Below are 23841 nucleotides of genomic sequence, written 5' to 3'. Positions count from 1 at the left end.
TTTTGTTCTTAGACATTCTTAGTTTAGTAATTTGAGATAGATGTTCTTGTGATGATGACTTCCAGATTTTGGGGAATTAATAGATGTTGATTTGTTTTATTTAATGAGTTTAAGTCTTCCGCATTATTTTCTGTTGATATATGTTAAAATGATAAGGGTTAGATTGGTTGGTTCGCTCACATAGGAGGGAAATTGTGGGTGCCAGTCGCGGCCCCGGTTTTGGGTCGTGACACCTCCACAATTAACTATAGAAAACAATGCACTCAAATCATTTGGAGCATATAGAAAATAATGCATTTTTTTACAAGTCATTATCAAATTCGTTTTTTCCGTTGCACGTGGTTATAGGATCTCTAGTCCAGAGGTTAGGTTTCCTCATATATGACTCAAGGATATTATCGACATTAATCTCAACCCTCTATATGCTCAAGACCTTTTTCTCTTGTTATGACATTACTAAGAGGATATAAATGATTATCCTAACATCTGATATAACAAACATTAATGCGATCACTTGTCAAATTTGATCTCACATTACAATGCTTGCTTCTTATATGTCTGAATTTACCGTTGTAATAACAATTTTGAAATCTACCAATTGCATTAGTGCTATGACAGTTAGTTAAAATATAAGGAATTGATTTTTCAAAATTAGGTATTTGAAATAATTTATAAAACTCTAAACCAATTTGCTTCATCACAAGCTCATGCTAAAGCAATAAGTTCAACTTCCATTGTAGAGTTAACCATTATTGCTTGATTTTTTTATTTCAACAAATAGCACCACCACCCAAAGTAAAAATCTAACTATAAGTAACACATGAATCACTTGATATAGTTTTCAATCTACATCAGGAAAGCCTTAAATTACAATATTATTTTTTTATAGAACAAATAAAATGTTTGTCCTAATTAAATATCTTATTGACTCTTGTTATATCATGTCAATGTTCTTTACCTCCATTTCTTGTTATTTAACTAAGTATTACTACCACATACGAATATTTCTTTTAATTTATCACATCCTTTTTCAGATTGAGTTGGAAATAAATAAAGATTTGAATGAAAAGAAGTTCCAACATGTTTTCAATCAAAGATGTTATATTTTTGAAGGAATCTCTCAAAATAATGTTACAAGTTAAAGAAAATTCCAACACATGTTCTTGTACATTTTATTCCAAGAACAAAATTTGTCTCACAAGGATCTGTCATATCAAAATGGCTTCTAAGAATTTTTTTAGCCTCATCAATAACATTAACTTTTGAGTCAAAGATCAATAAATTATCAATTTATAGGCAAATAATAATATGTAAATTATTTCAATACTTATGATATATGCACTTATCACACTCATTATGTTTCTAAACCATTTCCATTCATATAGGAATCAAACTTTTCATGTCATTGTGTTGGTGCTTGTTTAAAGTCATATAGGAATTTAGAAAGTTTAGGCACTTTTCTTTCTTGGTCTGCCTTCATAAAGTACTCAATTGTTCCGTTTAAATTTCCTCATTCAGGTCTCAAGTTTTCAAAAATACATTTACAGTATATTAGTCAATGCAACTAAAGTTCTATTTTTAATTTTGGATAAACCATTTCCTCTAGGAGAATAACGATGTGCAGTTCCATAAATTATGACCAATGATCTAATTATAATTAAACTCAATTCGACTCATATCCACGACCACTATCATGACCCAATGTTGTTTTTTTTACTGGGTAGGTTGGCTTCTATTTGAATCCAGGAAGCTTGTTTGCTTTGTTACATTAAGTCCAAACGACATTACTTGGAATGTGGGTCATTTGATTAATGCATGAATATATGATTAGTGAAGGAGGCCAATATTGTAAAAACATATAATGGCTATGGCAGTACTTTTAAAGTGTGTTGGAACAAGGAAGGCAACAAGGTTGCAGCTTCTTTTCCAAACCACAAGGCTTGTATGTTTGATATTCGATTGTTGAAGTCGAAGACTAACATTAAAAGAACCTTGGAACACAGAGGTAGGAGTTTCACAATTCAAGAAACTCTGAACTAAAATTGCATTTATATATTTTTTTATTTGTCAAATGTTTTCCTGTTTACAAAAATTAGGGTCCACAAAATCTTTATGGTTTTCATATAAACTTAACATTGTAGTGGGTAAACCGGATACTGTATGACAAATCAAAAGAAGCATATCTATAAATTTATTTCTGTAAACTTGAAATTCTTGAAATGTGAAATTTCGTCCTCTGTGTTCCAATGTCCTTTAGAAGCACTATTCCTCAACCTCTGCGGTGAATTTCAAACACACAAATCTTGTTGTTTGCAAAAGATATTGTGACCTTGTTTCCTTCCTTGTTTTAACACATTTCAAAAATATTATCACCGTCATTGTAAGATTTTATAATCTTTTCCTCTTTAACTAACAATATATTCATGAATATCCAATGACCTGCTTTCTAAGTATTCACTGGTTCAGAATAAATACAATAGAGTAAAGATGTATACTGAATTCTAAATGGAAGAGAACCTAATCAGTAAAAAATAAGAAAATTTAACAAAACGAATACAACAATTTGATGATCCTATAGAAAGATAAGCATTTACCTCATTCTTCATCGACCCCCTCCTCAACTACCATACTCCCACCTATATAAAAGAAATAGTCATAGAGGTAATTATTGAAGTTATTTAGATAGTGAAAGGTAAGAAGGGTTTTCCCTTCCGCGCGGTGATGCACTTACCTTTTTTAATATAGATATCTAAAATATTTAATTGCATACATACATATCAAAAATTTCAATAGCAATAACATATTAGAGAACATTCAAGTCAAAACTAACAGTAGAATAATTATAAAACAAAATTGATTTTGGCAAAAATAAATATTTAAGTACGAGAATTTTTTCTTAACAAAACATTAGGCATATATCCTGTAATAGGCGCAAAGGTTGTGCCTCGCCTCACCATTCATCAAAGGTGATCGCCTTGGAGAACAGTAATTGATATTTCAACTGAGCATGTAAACAAACCACAAACAAGGAGATCGCCTATCAGAACACTCATTTATTCAGAATGCCTTAATTTTATTTGACATAACTAGTTCACATCCATTACGTGTGAGCATTTAATCTATGAAGAAGACTCCCTCGTTCAACATTCCATGGATTCACTGTAGAGTTAAATGAACCACTATACATATAGATAATTAAACAAAACCAGTAAGGTTAGGTGAAATACATTATATCCCTTTTTGGGCTCATTGAACACCAACAATCCATTTGCTCGACTGTTGAAGTGAAGTTATATCTCTCTAGATTATTTTTACTCGCAAGGGGATTACAGGCCAGATTGCAATCATTCCAAAATTTTCACTCAACTTTTAGGGTTTTAAAGTTTGTTTGGAATTTAAGAGAAAGTTTAAATAGAGAAAAAAAATGAATATGTTTGTTTAGTTCTTAACTAATATTTGCAAGTATGATTATATCCACAAGGTTTGATAAATGATTATTTGTAATATTTGTTTGTTAATTTTTCCTAAACAACATTCCCCCTTATGTACACACACTCAGCAAAGCGAAGAACTCACCACATTATTAGTCTTGTTTCGGGGTTAAGTGATATTTTGTACAAGAAAAAGAAGAAAGAACTAAAGAGGTAAGTCAGTCTCAATGCACCGGGAGCAATGAAATGAGAGAATATAATGGAGAGTAGAGTTTAAATCCTAAAAACGACAAAAAGCTTTAGGTGATTTCTTCGTACATGCTAGACCTTTCATGGTAATGGTTTTGGCCTAGTTGAAGGCGAATTAGTCAGGTGAGGAATGACACTCCCAATAAAATTAATTTTTTCTTCCATTTTTATTTGTTCTTTTGGGTTTTTTTTTGTTTTGTTTTTTGAAGGATTAAAAGTTCTTGGAGACTAAAATAATTTTTTAAAAAAAATAAAGATGCTCATTCATAAAATCGAGGAGCTTGGGAAAAAAAGTCTTTTCAGAACACACAACACAAACACATTGTTTTTCTCCAAAAGTACTTTTTTATAAATGATTTGATTTGAAGTTCATGAGTTATTTGTGTCCTTAACCACGAGATACTATTTTGATAAACCCTTGGCTCAAAGAAACCTTAAGCACTAGAATTGCTTGAGAAAATTGTTAACTTTGCATTGTTAAACTCATTTACCAAAAACAACATACCTAAACCTTACCCATACGTTGTGCAGATAGAGAATCTTGTTTCCATACACACTCTTGAAACAAGTAAGGATATCAAAGTAGTTAAACTCATCAAATAAAAACACAATATCAAATTCTCTATATAAAATAACTATTAGAACTATGAACAACTATTTGAACCATAAAAGATAATATAAAGGAAAAAATTATGAAGAGGAAAATTGATTTGCCTTATTCATGTAGATATAGGTCATTGGACGTTGCTGTGAATTGTGAGCGCCAAAAGTAACCGTAGGGAGTATTTCTAACTTTTACCTCTGAATATATACAGAGTGAAGATATATATGGTAAATGAGAATTTTTGGACACAAACATTTATACGTACTTTCTAATATATTTTTCAGATCATATACATTCTTTGTAGAGAGATCCAAAGGTTGTAGAAACTGGAAGTCTTCATCCATATCAATACTATTTTGCGTTTCTTAGTTATTATTGATTAGTTTAGAGTTATCAAAACAGTTAAACCTCAAATACAAAAATTAAAATGTCAAGATGTTTGTTTAACATTTATCATTTTGTTTCTTGTTCAACATATAGAATGCCTTTTTGCACAAACATGAAAAGAGCACCACGAGAAAGTAGAATTCCTTCCATTGTGCTCTTATGTGAGAATCCTTATATTCCCTTTGTGCACTAGGAGGAAGTACATTTTCATCCTTTGTGTTCTCTTGTAACCTTTGTTCCTAAGGCTATTCAGTATCTTGAACTAGAAATAGATTGGAGCCATATGTAATGCAACCATTTTGATATTTTAATTTTTGTGTCTGAAGTTTTGATCTTTCGATAATGTTGAACTAAACAATAATAACTATAGAATAAAGAATGAAACTGAAATGGATGAACATTTCAAGTTTCTACAACCTTTGGATCTCATTACAAAAAATGAGTATGAACTGCAAAATATAATAAAAGAGAAAAGAGAAACTTCGAAAAGATGAACCTAGGCTGATAGATTAGGCAAATGATTACAATGAGAGGGATCACAAATTAAAACCTTCAAGAGAAAAGGATAAAAACATAGGGAAAAAGAATGTGAACAACAACTTAAGTTCCTTCTTGAGTCAAGCACCATTCTAGTCTCCCACATACCACTGATAGGATTACGTTGGGTATGTTGTTATTGTAGGGGCTAGTATTCCTTTTGTATTTTTTGTCATATTCTATGATGATAAATATTTAGATTACTGATTCAAATTAAGAGATTCTTTCATGATCAACAATTAAGACATGCCAATTTATCTATAGTCATTCTTTTTAATCATTGAAATATATTCCATTCACAATTTTTGCATTCTTGATGAATGAGATCAATGAAATTTTTAAGAATTACAGGGATGTTTATAAGAATAGGAATTCTTAAGTTTCTAGTAGCCTATTTGGCTAGACTCTTATGCTAGGCTAAAAGCAGAAAAAAGGCACTCCTTTTTACCTTCGAGGTGTTTGGCAAAAAAAGATGTCCTTTTGAGCACATACAAGACAAAACACAAGTTTTTTTTCACCAAAAGTACTATTTTATAAATTATTTGATTTGAAGTGCATAAGTTATTTTTGTTCTTAACGACGAGAGACTCTTCTGATAAACCCTTGGCTTAGAGAAAGCTTAAGCATTAGAATTGTTTCAAAAAAATGTTATCTTTGCCCAACCTAACTCATCTAAAGACAACAACATACCCAAACCTTATATGTACCTTGTGCATATAGAAAATATTGTTTCCAGACACACTCTTGAATCAATTAAAGAATATCAAAGTAGTTGAAATCATCAAATAGAAACACAATATCAAATTCTCCACATAAAACTCTATTAGAACTATGAACAACAATTTGGACCCAAAAACATAGCACAAAGGAACATATAGAAGAGAAAAATTATTGATTTACAGTATTCATGTAAATGTATGTCATTGGACGTTGTTGTGGATTATCAGCAACAAAAAGTAAACACTAGGGATTACTTCTACCTTTGAATATATAAAGAGGGAAGATATGATGAGTGAGAATTTTCGGAGACAATAATTTATTTATCAATTGAATATTGGAAAACTTTTCATTTCAAGAAGGCAATTTGAATATATTTTATATTGAATATTAAAAATTTAAACAATAGGTTAAATTTGATATTGTATCACAAGACATTTAATTCAATGGATTTAAAATTTTTATTTATTAAAATATTATTAGTTTATTAGTATGGATCTTGGATGCATTCTAGAAAATATACTGATAGAACAAAAATGTCTTTTACATGCAATGCTTAAAATTAATATTTTATATTATATATCCAATATCAATTTACAAGACCTAAATCGCAATTTCATAGAAATTACATTTTTCAAGACCTATATTTAAAAAAAATTAGTATGTACATTTTTAAAAATATCATTTAACTTTCTTAGTTTTTTATGGGTTGAAGTTACAGTACTTTAATCTTAAACTTTTAGAAGCTACATTTTACTAAGACATAAATCCTAACTTAATAAGTACGTTTCTTTTTTTTTTTTAAATTTATTATTTTGGTGTTTAGGTCTTGAGGTTACAATACCTAAACCTTAATTTGTTATAAGTTATTTTATTTCAAAACTTGAACCCTAATTTTATTAGTACCTATATTTTCTTCAGGTTCATTGTATTGATATTTTAGGTCTTGCAGTTAAAAAAGATCTAAACCATAATTCTTTAGAAGTTACTTTTTTCAAGGCCTAAACTGTATTTTTATTATAACGTACAGTTTTCCAAGTTAATTTTTTAATTTTTTTGACTTGAAGTCGTTACAGTACAAAAATCCTAATTTATAAGAAGTTATAACGTTCTAAGCCTAACACTAATTCAAGTAGTACATACATTTCTCAAGACCTAATCCCGAATTTTATTAGTACGTATATTTTTGAAAATGTAACTGTTGAAGAGTGTCATATTGGATGAAGTGGGGATATGTGGTTTCCTTATATGACTTCAAATATCTACTTCTTATGAGCTAACTTTTAAGGTTTAATTAGGCTCAAAATAAATTTATTACCATAATGTACGTTTTAGGAATAATGCGTAATTTTGTGATCATGAGAAGAAATATATGCTCCATGCGTTAATAGTTCTTAATGCTCCATGTGTTAATAGTTTTTATGCTACATGTGTTAAATACTTATCCATTTTAAGTTCTATATAATGACGATATGTCGAAGGTAGAAATATGTATACAATAAGATTACATGTAGGGTAATTACAAGTGATCCATGTAATACTATTTTTAATTTAGTTAAAATATGATAAGTTTATTATCATTAGTATGTCTGACTTAATTAAATACTTATCGAGGAAAGTAAAACAAAACAAAAATAAAAAAATTAGATATCTAACTCGTATATGGGATCATATTTAATATAATATCTTCATTATTTTCATCTATAAAACGTAATATATCATCTTAGTATAATTGTTTATTACAATAGTGATTAGGGCTATTCATTGTCAGATTATAATTGGTCATTGGTGAAAATCAAACCAATTAAGTTGGTTCTAAATTTCTAAAATGAAACTAAATCAAATGTAAAAATAAATACGGATTTAGTTATTGTCAAACTAGTTTAAGATTTTAGGTTCATTCGTTTTGAAAGTAATATTTTTTTAGGGTATACGTGTCTCGATAAGCACACACCTTATACATGGACAATCCAGAAGAAAATTATTGTCGACTTAATAAAACTGTTGAAAAAACACTAGTTATTATTACATGAACAAATTGATTCAATTAAGAGACAATGTAATTAACTTATGTAAGGTAGAGTAGATAAACACTAAAGTAACGAATTTCGATGGACATGGATTTATGGTTGAAATATATGGACTAAAATATATGTATTGGGCTCGACGAAAGGAGTAAATTGAATAGAGAAAATTACATGAATAAGCAAACATATACTAGTTAAATTGTTAACAGGTTTTCTATCTCTGTTTAAAGAATTTTGCTGATTCCAACAACTTTGTAGAAACATGAAGTTACCAAAGTTTAATGAACTAGCGATGAATAAAAAAATAGAAGAACAAAAATTAATTAACAAAACTAAAATTCGTAAAACATACCTGAATTTGGAAAAACCGAAAGAAGATCAAGCCCACTAAATGTACAGTGTCCCTTTAAGGAAATTATTCATCTCTAGTATCCGAGGTTTAATTTGGAATATGTCCTCCCAGGATAGAATGATCTTAATTACAAGTGTATTGATACCAAAAAGGATGGTTTCGATAAGTCACTTAACGAAAATAAAGTACACATATAATAATAAATTTAGTAGTAATATTAGAAGAAGTTCAGAAATTGGTTCTATTTAAAAATTAGAGGAAATCCCTTAATTTGTAGAAAACAAAGGGTAGAGCGAAAATGTTCTTATTATGCCTTACCAGAAAGGTCACAAACCTTAGAAAAGTCACAATCTTTCAGAAAATTACAACCTTTCATAAAATTCACCACTTTTCATAAAAGACACAATTTTTCATAATCAAAACTTTTCATAATATTTGCAACTTTTCATAAAAATTGCAGCTCTTTATAAAGGTCCAAACTTTTCATAAAAGTTGCAACTCTTTATTTTTAATTCACACCTTTAAAAACCCCAATAATCCCCCACATTAATGGGGAATGACTCTAAGAGAAAGAAATGGACAAGTACTTGTACTGTACAAGCAAGAATTAATTGCATCTAGATAAATATGTATCCCTTGAACTTTTCATAGTGAACATATGTCGGACATACTCGGTCAATATGTAGCTTCAATATCTTTGAACCGTCGAGCTTTGGTGTATACCTAGACAATCATATGTCGTACAATTAACCCTTTATGTCTAATTGTTCTTATGGTTGTGTTCGTTTTAGCCATGAACACCTCCTTGTTTCGTTAGTGTAGGGTTTTGACAATAATTCTCTTTGAAGCAGGTTATGCTTTACACTCACATAGGTGATTTCTAACAGTATTATCGCGTATAGACAGTATTTTGTGAAATCTACAAAACAATGAAAAAACATTGAATATATTAAGCTTTATTAACTCATTAACAAGGCTTAATGTTGTATCCTTGTTCCTAACCATTGTCTTAAGCATGAGAATGTATTGAGTTTGTTAACAATGCTGAACCGTTTGTCATAACTTAATTTTTCTCTTTGAATCTAGACCCTAGGATATCCAGTCTACTAGATAGAGTTACCGACTTGATAACTTGTCTTAAGTCGTAAATCAATTCCGTTAGATGATCTTTCGAATTCCTCTCTAGTTAGGCATTTTTGTAAGTGGATCATACACATTATCAATGTGACTTTGCATAGTCATAATTCAGGTAGAGAGTAATTTTCTAACTGTATCATGTCTACGTCCTATATGATGAGACTTGTTGTTATATATCATGCTTCATGCCCTATCTGTTCTACATTGACTATCAAAGTGTATACATACTAATACCAATGGTTTGACAAATAAATGATATCTATCAAGAAATTCTGGAGTCTTGAAACTTATTCACCGACTTTATCTGGAGCACATAACTCAGAGATCATTGAAGAGCTAGAAATAGATGCCCTTTTGAAATATTTCCAAGAGACTGGTCCTCTATAAATAGTAAATACATATCCACTCATGGATTTTACTTCATTTATCCGGTGGTGCAGTTTGCATCACTATGTCCTTTCAATACTGTGAGATATTGTTATAATTTAAGACAAAGTTTTAATTATTTCTTAAATACTCCATAACTCTTTTTTTGTCATTAATGAGTTCGATTGAGATCACTTGTTAACTGACTCAATTCACTAATAGCAAATGCTATATTGATCACTCACACTTCGTGATATACATAATATTTTTCCAATACTCTAGAAAAATTCAATTGTGAGTCACATCACCTTAACTCTTTTGAAATACAAAGATCACATTTATTGGAGACTTGACAATATTGGAATCCAAATATTTGAACTAGTCAAGTATGTTATCAATGAAGTTAGACTGTGAAAATTCTAAACGTTATGGAGTTCTACGGATTCTTATACCTATGATTGCATTTTCTACTCCAAGATTTTTCATTCCAAACTCTCTTTCTAAAATACATTTATTATTTGAGCAGAGCAAATTTCGTTTATTTATAAGGAACCACAAAACCCTCGGGTTGTTCCATGTAATTTTCTTCCACCAATTCTCCGTAAGAGTTATTTTCATATTCATTTGATGAATTTGAAATTCATATACCATAGCTAACACAATAAACATCTAAATGAATGTAATTCTAGTTATTTGCGATTATGTGTCGGAAAGATCAAAACCTATTTTTTCTAAAACCTTTGACAAATATTCTTGATTTATATTAGAAAATAGTTATATTTACTTTGATTTTCCTTTTGAGTATCACTTTTAACCGAAAGGTTTATTTCTTTGAGGAAGATCAACCAACTTCAAATAAGATTGCTCAAGATTGAACCAATAACACTACTGACACAATATACCCAAAAAGATATTTCTGCAAAAGTCACAAGAAATATTACAAAATCATATTTGAATGATGTTTTCATTCCCCAAGCCAACACTCTAAACGTGGCTGGCACTTGAAGACCATTGCTTGTCTCGAGCGGACCCTTTGCCTGACTGACTTACTCGGTGGAAGACATAAACACAACAGAAATAACTCAACAAATAACTAATAGGAATACTTAACCAAAATGGGAACATAAGTCTTTATCATTTACAAATGAAATAGGAATCCTAAAGAAATTAATATTGTCTATCTATGAAGCCTCTAAAATATAGATCGATGTTGGGACGCGACCCCAAATCATCTAAAAAACTAAAAAGTAAAAGCAGTAAATGAATGATAAATATGTCCTCGGAATAAAGAGAGGCTCGCCTGTTGACTCTAAGCTACTCACTAGATCAAGAGTATGCCAGATGTTGACCATAGTCACTGCGTCTGCATCATAGGACAATGCATGTCAACTTGAATCTAAAATGACTTAAGTTTGAAATTAAGAAGGAATTACTTGCATTTACTCTGCTCAACGTATGGATACTCAACTCAATATAAAGAATAAAAACACATTTTATACCTTGCCATTGGTATTCTACTACACGCTGTCGAGGACCATCTTATACTTTGCCATTAGTATAGGACCTTACTTAATTTAGTGGATCCTCTAACTTAAGTTAAGTGATTAACTAAAAAGTATGATCAATTAATGCCTATGATGGATATATGGTTTATTGACACTTGAGTTATTATTAAATCCCATCCCCATATCAGTGCTCAATACTACTCCCAAAAATATACTTAGATAACTTCTTTTACTTAGTTGAGATAATTTCTTAACACTTAGCTTTAAAAAGTCTCATGGAATCAATGTTCCCTTTTCTTGCTTAAATCTGTTTTGGTAAATCTTAGTTTCCTCTTATATTAATTGTGAAAAACATCTATAATTTTTTAGGAATACTTAGTTCCCTTATAGCTTTTTATAAATAAGCTCAAACTTTTACTCATTACTTAGCTTGAAACTCGAGTCTTGAAACAACTCTTAGGGAATACTTAGTTCCTTGTAGCTTTTTGAGAAATGAACTGAACTCTTTATTTTTTACTTAATTTAAATCTTTGGTCTTAAAAAAAAAGTTAAAACGTTCTTAGAGACAGTTGAGAAATCTTAAGAACTTTATTTTGACTTGCTTCTTAACTTCTAGATTTGACTAATAACTTATTTGACTTTGATATTAACTTTACTTGAATTGGATTATGGATACAATGTTTATTATCCCATGTTTATGGATGATTTCATGATGTTTTGATACACCTTAGATTGTTGGAATCAACTATGAAACATGGGTACATCACTAAGGAACCCGTAAAAAAAGGGCGTGAAAGAATGGGGTGAATTGGTGTCCTTGGCGCCATGATAGGCGTGGGGCGCCAGTTCCCAAACTTCAAAGGACATGTTGGGGTGCTCTAGCTAGCGTGAAGCCTAAAAGTCCTATGTACAAGGATTGTCCTTCGGGGTTGTCAAAGGTGCGGTACCCCAACCCCTGTACCTAGGTATTCTCGACTTTTCTCCTTCATTTTTCATCTCTAAACCCTTTAAACTTCCATGGTTATTTACCTAAAAACTTCGTATCATTATTACCCTCAATACCCATTAGATTTAACTTGAAAAAAAATATGAAAATAGGAATCAAACTAATATTAGGTATTCAATAACTCAACCAACAAGAATTCGCCAATGTTCTTAGAGAACTTCACATATTAACATGTAAACAACTCACCAATAACTGAATTGAAATAAGTTAGCTGTTTGGAGGAACTGACCCAATACCAAATGATCTGACATGCCTTTATAGGGATCACCTTGACGAATTCCGCTCACAAAGCTTGACGTACTTGGCAAATCCTTCACTTCTCTTTACCTTCTTCTTCTTTTCTCTCATATCCAAGCCGTAAGCGTAATTCTTATTTTTCCAAACTGCAACAAATTTATTTTTACCCCAATAAATTCCCAAAAAATAATTAGTTAAATTAAATAAGGAAAATACAACTTTGCCCTTCCCAAATCCGGATTGATCTTTCCTTAGTTCTACAACCCTACTTCCGGAAGGCATGTCTCACTCATACGATATCGAAATTGTGCAAGCTTGATAGCGTTTGAATGATTATTCTAAGGGTTTTCAAATCATATTTTCAACTAAGACTAACTTATCCTGAGGTAGGATGTGTTGTAGTTTAACAATTAACAAAACTCAGTTTCTTAACTTAGACAATTTTTCAGATTTTTATTATTCTTTCCATAATTATATATTTTTAGATTTTTAACCACTTTTCTAGTTGTGAGATATTACAATATCTCACCCATTTGAACATGTGTCCTCGATTGAGGTTACTCTTACTAGACTTAGGGTAGCAAAATAAAGTTCAAACACCAATAATAAGATACAACCAAACATTGTGTCTACTCGAGATTAGATAATATTAAGAAGAAAATTAGTACCTTCATTTGCCTTTTCTCCGGATTTTTAGAGATGTATATTTTCTTCATTTCCTCTTCAGCTTCCCAAGTAGCTTCAAGAAGTAGGTTCCTCAAAAGGGCCTTGACTTATGCTACCTCTTTTGTTCTCAACTTGTGAACTTGGCAATCTAGGATTTTCACCAGTATCTCTTTATAAGACATGTTATCTTTGATATTAATACACCCATGCACTTCTTCAACATGGAGATAGGAAAAATCAGGTGAAATACTGCTAGCTCTTGTGGTAGCTCCAACTCATAAGTCACATTTCCAATCCTCTTGGCTATGCAATAAGGTCTAATATATCTATGACGTAGTTTCAGCTTCTTACCAAACTTCACAACACCCTTTATGGGTGAAAAGGTCAAATGTACCTCTTCATCTATTTTAAACTCTAACGGCCTTCTCCTAACATCAGTACGATCTTGATAACTCTGCGCCAATTTTAACCTCTGTTGAAACACCTTAACCTTCTAAATAGCTTTGTGAACTAAATTTTGTGCCTACAATTATTCCTCGATAAAGAGCTTTATATGGAGCCATCTGGATGCAAGAGTGGTCACTATTGTTGTAATCAAACTTAATGAGAGGTACGTGATCATCCCAATTTCCATTGAAATATATCACAAAAGTTGTCAACTAACCATCTAAGGTCTGGATGGTATGGTTTTCTTTCCAGTTAGCCTAAGAATGAAGCCAATACTTAAGCTTACCTTTGATCCTAAACATTTCTTAAAAAATATCAAGAATTGTGCAGTAAATTATGCACCTCTATATGAAATAATGGAGATCGAAACACCATGAAGTCTTAACACTTCTTTAATGTGCAATTTAGCATAATCCTCTACTGAATGGGTAGTCTTTACCGGCAAAAAGTGAGATGATTTTGTGATTTTGTCGACAATCACCCTAATAGAATGATGCTTCATCCGAGACCTTGGAAACCTTGTATTGAAGTCCATATTAATAATCCCCACTTTCATTTAAGAAGTGCTATATTCTGAGCAAATCCTCCAGGATTTTGGCAATCTACTTTAACTTGTTGACAATTTCGGCAATTGGCAACAAACTTAGCAATGCCATTCTTCATACATTCCCACCAACGTACTTCCCTAAAATCGAAATACATCTTTGTGGAACCCAGATGAATGGAATATCTAAAGTTATGAGATAGTTCAACGTTTTACTTCACGCTTCCAAGGACCATCTAATACCTTGCCATTGGTATAGGACCTTATTTAACTTAGTGGATCCACTAACATAAGTTAAGTTATTATCTAAAAAGTATGATCATTTAATGCCTATGATGGATATGTGGTTTATTGACACTTAAGTTATTATGAAATCCCATCCGTATATCAGTGCTCAATACTACTCCCAAAAATATACTTAGACAACTTCTTTCTCTTGGTTGAGATAATTGCTTAACACTTAGCTTTAAAAAGTCTCTTGGAATCAATGTTCCCTTTTCTTGCTGAAATCTCTTTTGGTAAATCTTAGTTTCCTCTTATATGACTTGTGAAAAACATCTATAAACTCTTAGGAATACTTAGTTCCCTTATAGCTTTTCATAAATAAGTTTAACTTTTTACTCTTTACTTAACTTGAAACTCGAGTCTTGAAACAACTCTTAGGGAATACTTAGTTCCCTTATAACTTTTTGAGAAATGAACCGAACTCTTTATTTTTTTACTTAATTTAAATCTTTGGTCTTAAAAAAAAGTTAAAACGTTGTTAGAGACCGTTTAGAAATCTTAAGAACTTTATTTTGACTAGCTTCTAAACTTCTAGATTTGACTCTTAACTTATTTGACTTTGATATTAACTTTACTTGAATTGGATTATGGATACAAGGTTCATGATCACATGTTTATGGATGATTCAATGATGTTTTGATCTACCTTAGATTGTTGGAATCAACTAAGAAACATGGGTACTTCACTAAGGAACCAGTACACAAAGGTTGTGAAAGAATGGGGTGAACTGGTGTCCTTTGCGCCATGTTAGGCGTGGGCGCCAGGCCTCAAACTTCAAAGGACATGTTGGGGTGCTCTTGATGGCGTGAAGCCTAAAATTACTAAGTACTAGGATTGTCCTTTGCGATTGTCAAAGTTGTGATACCCCCACCCCTGTACCTAGGTATTCTCGACTTTTCTCCTTCATTTTTTATCTCTAAACCCTTTAAACATCCATGGTTATTTACTTAAACACATTGTATCATTATTACCCTCAATACCCATTAGATTTAACTTGAAAAAAAAATATGGAAATAGGAATCAAACCAATACTAGGAATTCAATAACTCAACCAACAAGAATTTGCCAATGTTCTTAGAGAACATCACATATTAACATGTAAACAACTAACCAATAACTGAATTGAAATAATTTTGGTGTGTGGAGTAATTGACCCAATACTAAATGATCTCACATGCCTTTATAGGGATCACCTTGACGAATTCCACTAACAAAGCTTGACGTACTTGGCAAATCCTTCACTTCTCTTTACCTTCTTCTTCTTTTCTCTCAAATCCAAGCCGTAAGCATAATTCTTATTTTTCCAAACTGCAACAAATTTATTTTTACCCAATAAACTCTTTAAAATAATTAGTTAAATTAGATAAGGAAAATACAACGTTTCCCTTCCCAAATCCGGATTGATCTTTCCTTAATTCTACAACCCTACTTCCGGAAGGCATGTCTCACTCATACGATATCGAAATTGTGCAAACTTGATGGCGTTGGAATGATTATTCTAAGGGTTTTCCAACCATATTTTTAACTAAGACTAACTTATCTTGAGGTAGGATCTGTGGTAGTTTAACAATGAACAAAACTCAGTTTCTTAACATAGACAATTTTCAGACTTTTATCATTCTTTCCATAAATATATATTTTTAGATTTTAACCTATTTTCTAGTCGTTTCTAGTTATGAGATATTACAATATCTCCCCCTTTGGAACATATGTCCTCGAATGAGGTTACTGTTACTAGACTTAGGGTAGCAAAAAATAAAGTTCAAACACCCATAAGAAGATACAACCAAACAATATCTCTACTCAAGATTAGATAATATTAAGAAGAAAATTAGTACCTTGGTCTGCATTTTCTCTTGAGTTAAAGAGATATATATTTTCTTCATTTCCTCTTCAGCTTCCCAAGTAGCTTCAACAAGTAGGTTCCTTCAAAAGGGCCTTGACTTATGCTACCTCTTTTGTTCTCAACTTGTGAACTTGGCAATCTAGGATTTTCACTAGTATCTCTTCATAAGACAAGTTATCTTTGATCTTAATACACCCATGCACTTCTTCAACATGGAGATAGGAAAAATCAGTTGATATACTGCTAGCTCTAGTGGTAGCTCCAACTCATAAGTCACATTGCCAATCCTCTTGGCTATGCAATAAGGTCTAATATATCTAGGATGTAGTTTCACCTTCTTACCAAACTTCAGAACACCCTTTATGGGTGAAAATGTCAAATATACCCAATCATCTACTTTGAACACTAACGGCCTTCTCCTAACATCTGTAGGATCTTGATGACTCTGTGCCAATTTTAACCTCTCTTGAAACACCTTCACCTTCGACATAGCTTTGTGAACTAAATTTTGTGCCTACAAATATTCCTCGATAAAGAGCTTTATATGGAGCCATCTGGATGCAAGAGTGGTCACTATTGTTGTAATCAAACTCAATGAGAGGTACGTGATCATCCCAATTTCCATTGAAATATATCACAAAAGCTGTCAACATACCATCTAAGGTCTGGATAGTATGGTTTGCTTTCCAGTTAGTAATGAATGCCCATTGTATAATCCTTGTGAAATTCTAAGCATCTTCTTTGTCTAAGGTTAATCTCTTTCTGTGAGAACACATGTTCTAGGCTCTTGTGATAAATGAATGTATAAACATGAAGGCCACAAAAATACTGACGCCATATTTATAAGGCAAAAACTACAATAGCCAACTATTAGTCATTTGTGCAATAGTTCTTCTCATGAACCTTCAAGTGTCTTGAGGCGTAGGCTATAACTTTTCCATTATTCATTAGAACACAACCCAGACCAACACTTGATACATCACAGGACACTACTAAATCTTAAGTACCCTCTGGTAAGGTCAAAACGTGTGCAACAGACAACCTCGTTTTCAATTTCTGAAAGCTTTTCTCACAAGCTTCAGACCATTGAAACGTAACTATCTTCTAAGTCAACTTGGTCAAAGGAGATGAAATCAATGAAAAACCATAAACAAATATTCTATAGTACCCAGCCAAACCCAAGAAACTCCTTATACCATTAGGAGACGTTGGTCTAGGCCAAATCTAAACTGCTTGTATCTTTTGGGTATCAACTCTAATTCCATCATTGGAAACTATCTAGACCAAGAATTGCACAGACTTAAGACAAAACTCACATTTTGATAACTTAGCATATAACTCGTTAACTTTCAAATTCTTAAGAACTATTCTTAGATGACTTGCATCATCTTCTTTATTCCTGTAGTAGAATAGTATGTTAGACATAAAGACGGTAATAAACATGTATAAAAAAGGTTTGAACACTATTAATATGATCCTTGAATGTTGCATGTACATTGATCAAACAAAAGAAATCACCAAAAACTCATAATGTCCATATCTCGTTCTATATGATATCTTTGGAATATCACATTCCCTAACTTTCACTTGATGGTAGCCTATTCCAAGATCAATTTTCGAGAAGCAGGAAGCACCCTCAAGCTAGTCGAAAAAAACATTAATCCTTGGAAAAGGATATTCATTTTTTATGTTACCCTTGTTCAAGTGGCAATAATCTATACAAATCCCAAGGGAACCATCTTTATTTCTCACAAACAAGATTGGAGTGCCCTAAGGTGAGATACTAGGTCGAACAAAACCCTTATCCAACAGATCATCCAACTCTTCAATCAACACTTTCAACTCAGTTGGTGCCATTCGATAGGGTGGAATAGAGATATGATGATAATTTTGAATGATTTCTATGTTGAAGTATAATTCTCTCTTAGGAGGACTCTGGGTAGATCATCAAGAAAGACTTCTGGAAACTCTTTTATTGTGGGAACTGACTAAAGGGTAGGTACCTCAGTACTTGAATCATTAAGTCAGACTATGTGATGGATACAACCCTTTGAAACTAACTTTCTCCCCTTATGGTATAAAAGAAATGACCCTTAGACACTTCTTAACTCTTACTCCACTCTATGACTGGCTTATTATGAATCTGAAACTTGAAAACTTGAGTTCTATAATATATTGTTGCATAATAGAAATAAAGCAGTTTATACCTAGAATGACATCGAGATCTACTATTCCTATTCCAACTAAATCTGTCATAGTGTTCTTGTGATTGATGGAAATGGGACAATCACGATAGACGCTTTATTGTAGAATGGACTCCCCAACAGGTCTAGAATCACAAAAGGGTTCATCAAGTTTTTTAGTACAAGAAAAACAGTCTCTACGGAAGGGAAATATGGTACCTAAATGTCGAAAAATTGTCCCAAATAAGTGTTTGAGACCTAAAAGACCTGGTCAACATTCGTCTTAAAAGCTTCCTTCTCTATCGCAAAATAACGACGGGACAATGAAACCAGTCGTTAAAGGTTTTTGGGACGGGCATCAAATCTGGTCGCAAAAATATTTTACATATTTTTCAAGTCGTTAAAAGTCTATAGGGACCAAAAGAACTAGTCATAATAATCTTTAGAGAGGATATTGATCTTGTCCTAGTGATCTCTAGCGACCATAATAGACCCGTCCTTATAATTGATTTAGAGACGAGAACTATCTCATCCTAAAATAGCTTTGGCGACTATCAAAAAACCCATCCTAGAATAGCATTAGGGATAAGAAACAATCCTGGTCATAATTGACCTTTAGAGACAAGCATAACTCTTTCCAAGATAGAGCACTAATATAATTAAAAAAGTATCAATTGTTACTAAAAATATTGCTACAAAAATATGATATATAATGAGAAGAGACAGAGACAATAATATATATGTAAAGAAAATATTAATTATGATAATATGTTGACATCCACGATATATGTTTCAATGTCTGCTTATCAAATAAACATAGCTAGAAGCCGAGTTAGACTATGACATCATGTTTTGCATTAAATTTGTAGCAATCTTAAACTGAGCTCATTCATCTGCTTCTAAACTTGTATCTTTGAATAGAAGAGTGCACAAAAGCTAGGCAAAAAATTAGAAGTTCCAATCTTCATGTAGTGTTATCCAGAAAAATTAGCAAAAGCTGCAAGAAAATAAGTAAAAAACCCATTAGAAAAAACTTTGAGATGCATTGACCAAGAATCTAATATCTATATATATAACATCCATAAAATAATGGAAACAAATAAAATAAACCTTTAGAGACGAGCAAGAATGAAAAATAAATACGGAAAAAACAACTGTACTGAATAATAAATGGTGCAGAAATCTCGTGTGAAATAAACATAATCTCAAAGCTTATAACATGGTTAATGTTGACAGTAATTTTGCATTGTCCAGATACAGATCTTGTGTATTTCCATCCCAATATGAATCCTGCCCAATCCCCCAAACAATGCAGACGATAATGCAGAGAGAGATGCTAACTTTACTTTTTTTCCAGATATTCAGACATTGTGTGTTTAATCTGGAATGCACAGTTCAATTGAATTGCCTTTGTATAATCCACTAGAGAATGCATGAGATAGAATAGTAATCAGGTGAGCTAACTATCCTTTTTGACATACAATCAGAAGAATAAATAAAAAATTCAACTAGAAATTAAAGAGGCATCACTGTAGCATGAACTGCAAAGTCTTGAATCTCATCAGTTCATGGATTTTTCTCTAGATCCTTAGGATTAATAGTTTTTAGATCATGCCAAACAACACTGTTACATTTTGAACCTGAGCCAAAACCTATTTGTCACACTCTCTCACCTCTTTTAATCCTCCCCTGGGCCTCAAAGTATGACAATTTAAGCCACAATGAGCTACTTGATGCGTTTCAAAATCAGTAAAGTGTCATTATTGAAGGCTTCATATGCCATTTTTTGAGCTCGGGATTCATTTCAATCTTATCCAACACTACTCTTATTCCTTCATGAATAAAGAAATGTTCAAAGCCAGCTTTAAATCAGGTATATATGGCCTCTTGAAATTATTATTCATTTTAAAAATCTTTCTAATAATGAAAGAAAAAATTTGGTCAGACATATAAAGTACCAATGATCCTAGAGTGTTTATATAACATTTTAGAGTTTCTCCAGCTACAACTATTAAGGATTTCGTGAGTGATATGCAGAGTTAAGTACCCACAAGTTTAGTGACGATGAAAACATGTGCAAGTATTAGACATGCCTGACCTTTTGTGTTATCTTTTAAACATTAGTTATTGAAATTTGGCTGGTCCCTTGTTTTTGTCCTTTCCCTACTTTTTAATCTATTAAAAAAACTTGACCACCTTCTGGTCTTTGTTTTTAACTTTGCATTAACATATATCTCTGCTACCCACCCATATCTTTGTTCTTTCCTTTGCAGCTTCATATCAAAGTACTAGAAATCAAAAAGATGATGACCATACAAATACGACAGGCAGTACATTTCTTTATATCAGCATTCAATGTTTCTCTCGATCTGTACTAACATGCTGGCAAATATGACATAATTATCCAAACCAGTGGAGTGGTGGTTATGATGGGTATTGAGGTAGAACTATCATCTCATGAATTTAAAGCCTTCTTATAATAAAATAGAGTCGGGTATATTATTACTTACTTGTCAAAAGAAAAACAGATGTCATTCATTTGAAACATGCGATACTGTAGGTGGTAGATCTGATTGTTGAGCATCAAAAAATTGTTTCATCTTATCTTCTAAGGTAGACAAGCCATCATTCAAGGATTTGTTTTCCTCATTCAAGAATTTGTTTTCTTCATTCAACAATTTATAATTCTCTCTAGTTGAACGTAGCTCAGACAAAATTAAACCTTTAAAGAAGTTCCACCTTTAATATCTTTCGCCTTCACTCCACCCACAAATCCAAATACATGTCTTCGAGTTTATGGTCCAAAACATTTTTCAACAATCTCTATACTAGATAGAGATCGATCTTCTTGATCTATTTCCTCAAGTAAAGCCTACAAAGGAAAGACAATTGTTTGATTAGAATATTTGAAACATGCGATACTTCTGAAATTTTCCAGATATGTATGTTGCTTAAGCTTATTACAAGGAAACAACCTTGAAGCTTGTAAATGCATGAGATGCCTTATTTATCAATATACTTATTCATTTAGGATGTAACTTGTATAAAGATTTAAGATAACTTTTCTCCCTTTTTTGAACACGTCTTATTTAATTATTAAGAAATAAACAGAGCATAACAGATAAAGCAATACATAGTAGAGAAAGAAATTGCAAAACTGAAAAAAACTAGAGAATATGCTAAGAAAGATTTGAATGGAGTTCAAATTTTTTACCTAACAACTGCCCACATGTGACATAACTCTTCTGGCTTAATACCACTCCACAAGGTTACTCCCAATGGACAAATATTACGATCACGAACATTTTTTTCTAAATGCCTCGAAAATAATTAGCTGTTTTTCAACAGTTCGATTACTATAATGTTACTTTCAGCTTTTCTCTATTTTAAAGTTAAGCAACTTCTTTGCACATGTTGCTTCCTCAAACTCTTTTTACCTTTGTAGGATTAGATGAACCTACATCGCATAATTTAGTAAGAACTATATCAATCAAATTCAGCTTTATAAATTAATAAGATATGTATTTAAACTGACCTTTTTCAGTTGTTTGAGAGTGTGCCATAACTTGATCAATAGTTTGCATATCCTCTTTCTCAAGAATTATTTTATCCATTTTTTGCATTTCTTGACTATATAACATGGTCGAATTTTCTCTTGTTCTCTTAGAATGAGTTCTTTTATGTTGATTAGCAGAAAGGCCACTCTTGTTATTACATCCCACCTCATATTCACAAGTCATGTTGTTGTTATGGTTCATTCCCATTCTTTGACTATTCAAAAAAGTAGAGCTTTTAGGTCCTTGCCCTTGCCCATTTCCTATAGAACCTTGACAAATCAAATCATATTATCAATACTTTAGCATAGTGTTTCAGAAATGAAGAAGCTGAAAAAAATTGACAATTACTTGCAGAGGGTATAATTTTTAAAATGATACATAGAAGAGGGAAAAAATGGATTCAGCTACGAAATAGGAGAGTAAGGAACTGAAAATAGTTCAAAGTTATTATATACAAAATTGAACTTTTATTAAAAAACATAACAGATTTCCAAAATTCATACTTAACTAGACTTCTTGTGTGTATTAATTACCTACATTTGTTGATGCATAAGCTGAGGGGTCAGTTTGCTTGTTTTCTAGTTCATGATCGTTGGAGTTTAAGGTATCGTTGGCATTTCCTTACTAGTAAACAAAGCAGAGTTTGCATTTCCTTTTCATCGGCCCTTCGTTACACAACATGTAGAAAACAAATCATATTACCAATACTTTAATCTATTTGAGAGCGAGAAACTGTAAGATATATGAAAACAAGTTTTACCATATCAAGTATGTTTCATCCTCTTCTTTAACTAGAATTTTAAGACGGAAATGGTTGTTGCTCTTTGGGGAGATACGATGTGCTACATCAAGAAAGTAAGGAACTAAAAATATTCCAGACAAACTTGAAATTTAATTTGAAAAGGTGGAAGATTTTCACAAATATTACTTGTCTAGACTTCTTGGTGTATTTCTTACCGAGATTAGTCAATGCATGAGCTGAGGGGTTAATTTGTTTTTTCGCTTTCTCAAGATCAATCAAGTTCTAAGGTATTGTTGTCATTCCTTGACTAGTAAAGATAGTAGAGTTTGTAAGTCCTTGTCCTCGTTCTTTCCCTACACAACATGGAGAAAACAAAGTTCTAAGGTATTGTTGTCATTCCTTCAATGGCTTTATCTTGAATCTGCAAAAAGATCAAAAATTAGAAAAAAAAATAAAATTACGACAATGTAGGCATAAAAGAAATCACACCATCGTAAAGTGTAATAGTGAATATATTAATTTATAAAGATATGTTTCACCTCATTAGTTCTTTTACGTTTCTTTTGTAAAGGATTTACTAACTCTACAATATCATCATCCATTTGTTACACAATCTCATAGAAATCCCGAGGTTGAGTCTTCGTCACTACTTGCCAACATTTATTTGAATTATCATTAGCATAAAATACTTGAGATTCTTGGTCAGCTAAATCAAATGGCTCATTTGTTTTCAAGAATCTGTCCGGATTAACACCCACGAAATCATACTCATCTTTCTTAACCCCTTTTATTTCATCATACACATCATACCAATTACAACAAAATAAAATGACTCTTCTATCCATGAAAAATTTAAACTCAGTCACATCTATTAAAACACCATACTAATTAAGGTTCTCACAATCTTTATCATCCTCTCCTAATACAGCAATACCACAATTTGGAGTCCTTAAGAATTTATCATAATCTTCTACATCAAATCTATATCCATTAACAACATACCATTATAATGTGTT

Source organism: Solanum pennellii, chromosome 7 (assembly GCF_001406875.1).
Source record: "Solanum pennellii chromosome 7, SPENNV200".
NCBI classification, from domain to species: Eukaryota; Viridiplantae; Streptophyta; class Magnoliopsida; order Solanales; family Solanaceae; genus Solanum; species Solanum pennellii.
Note: the sequence above shows the minus strand (reverse complement) of the source record.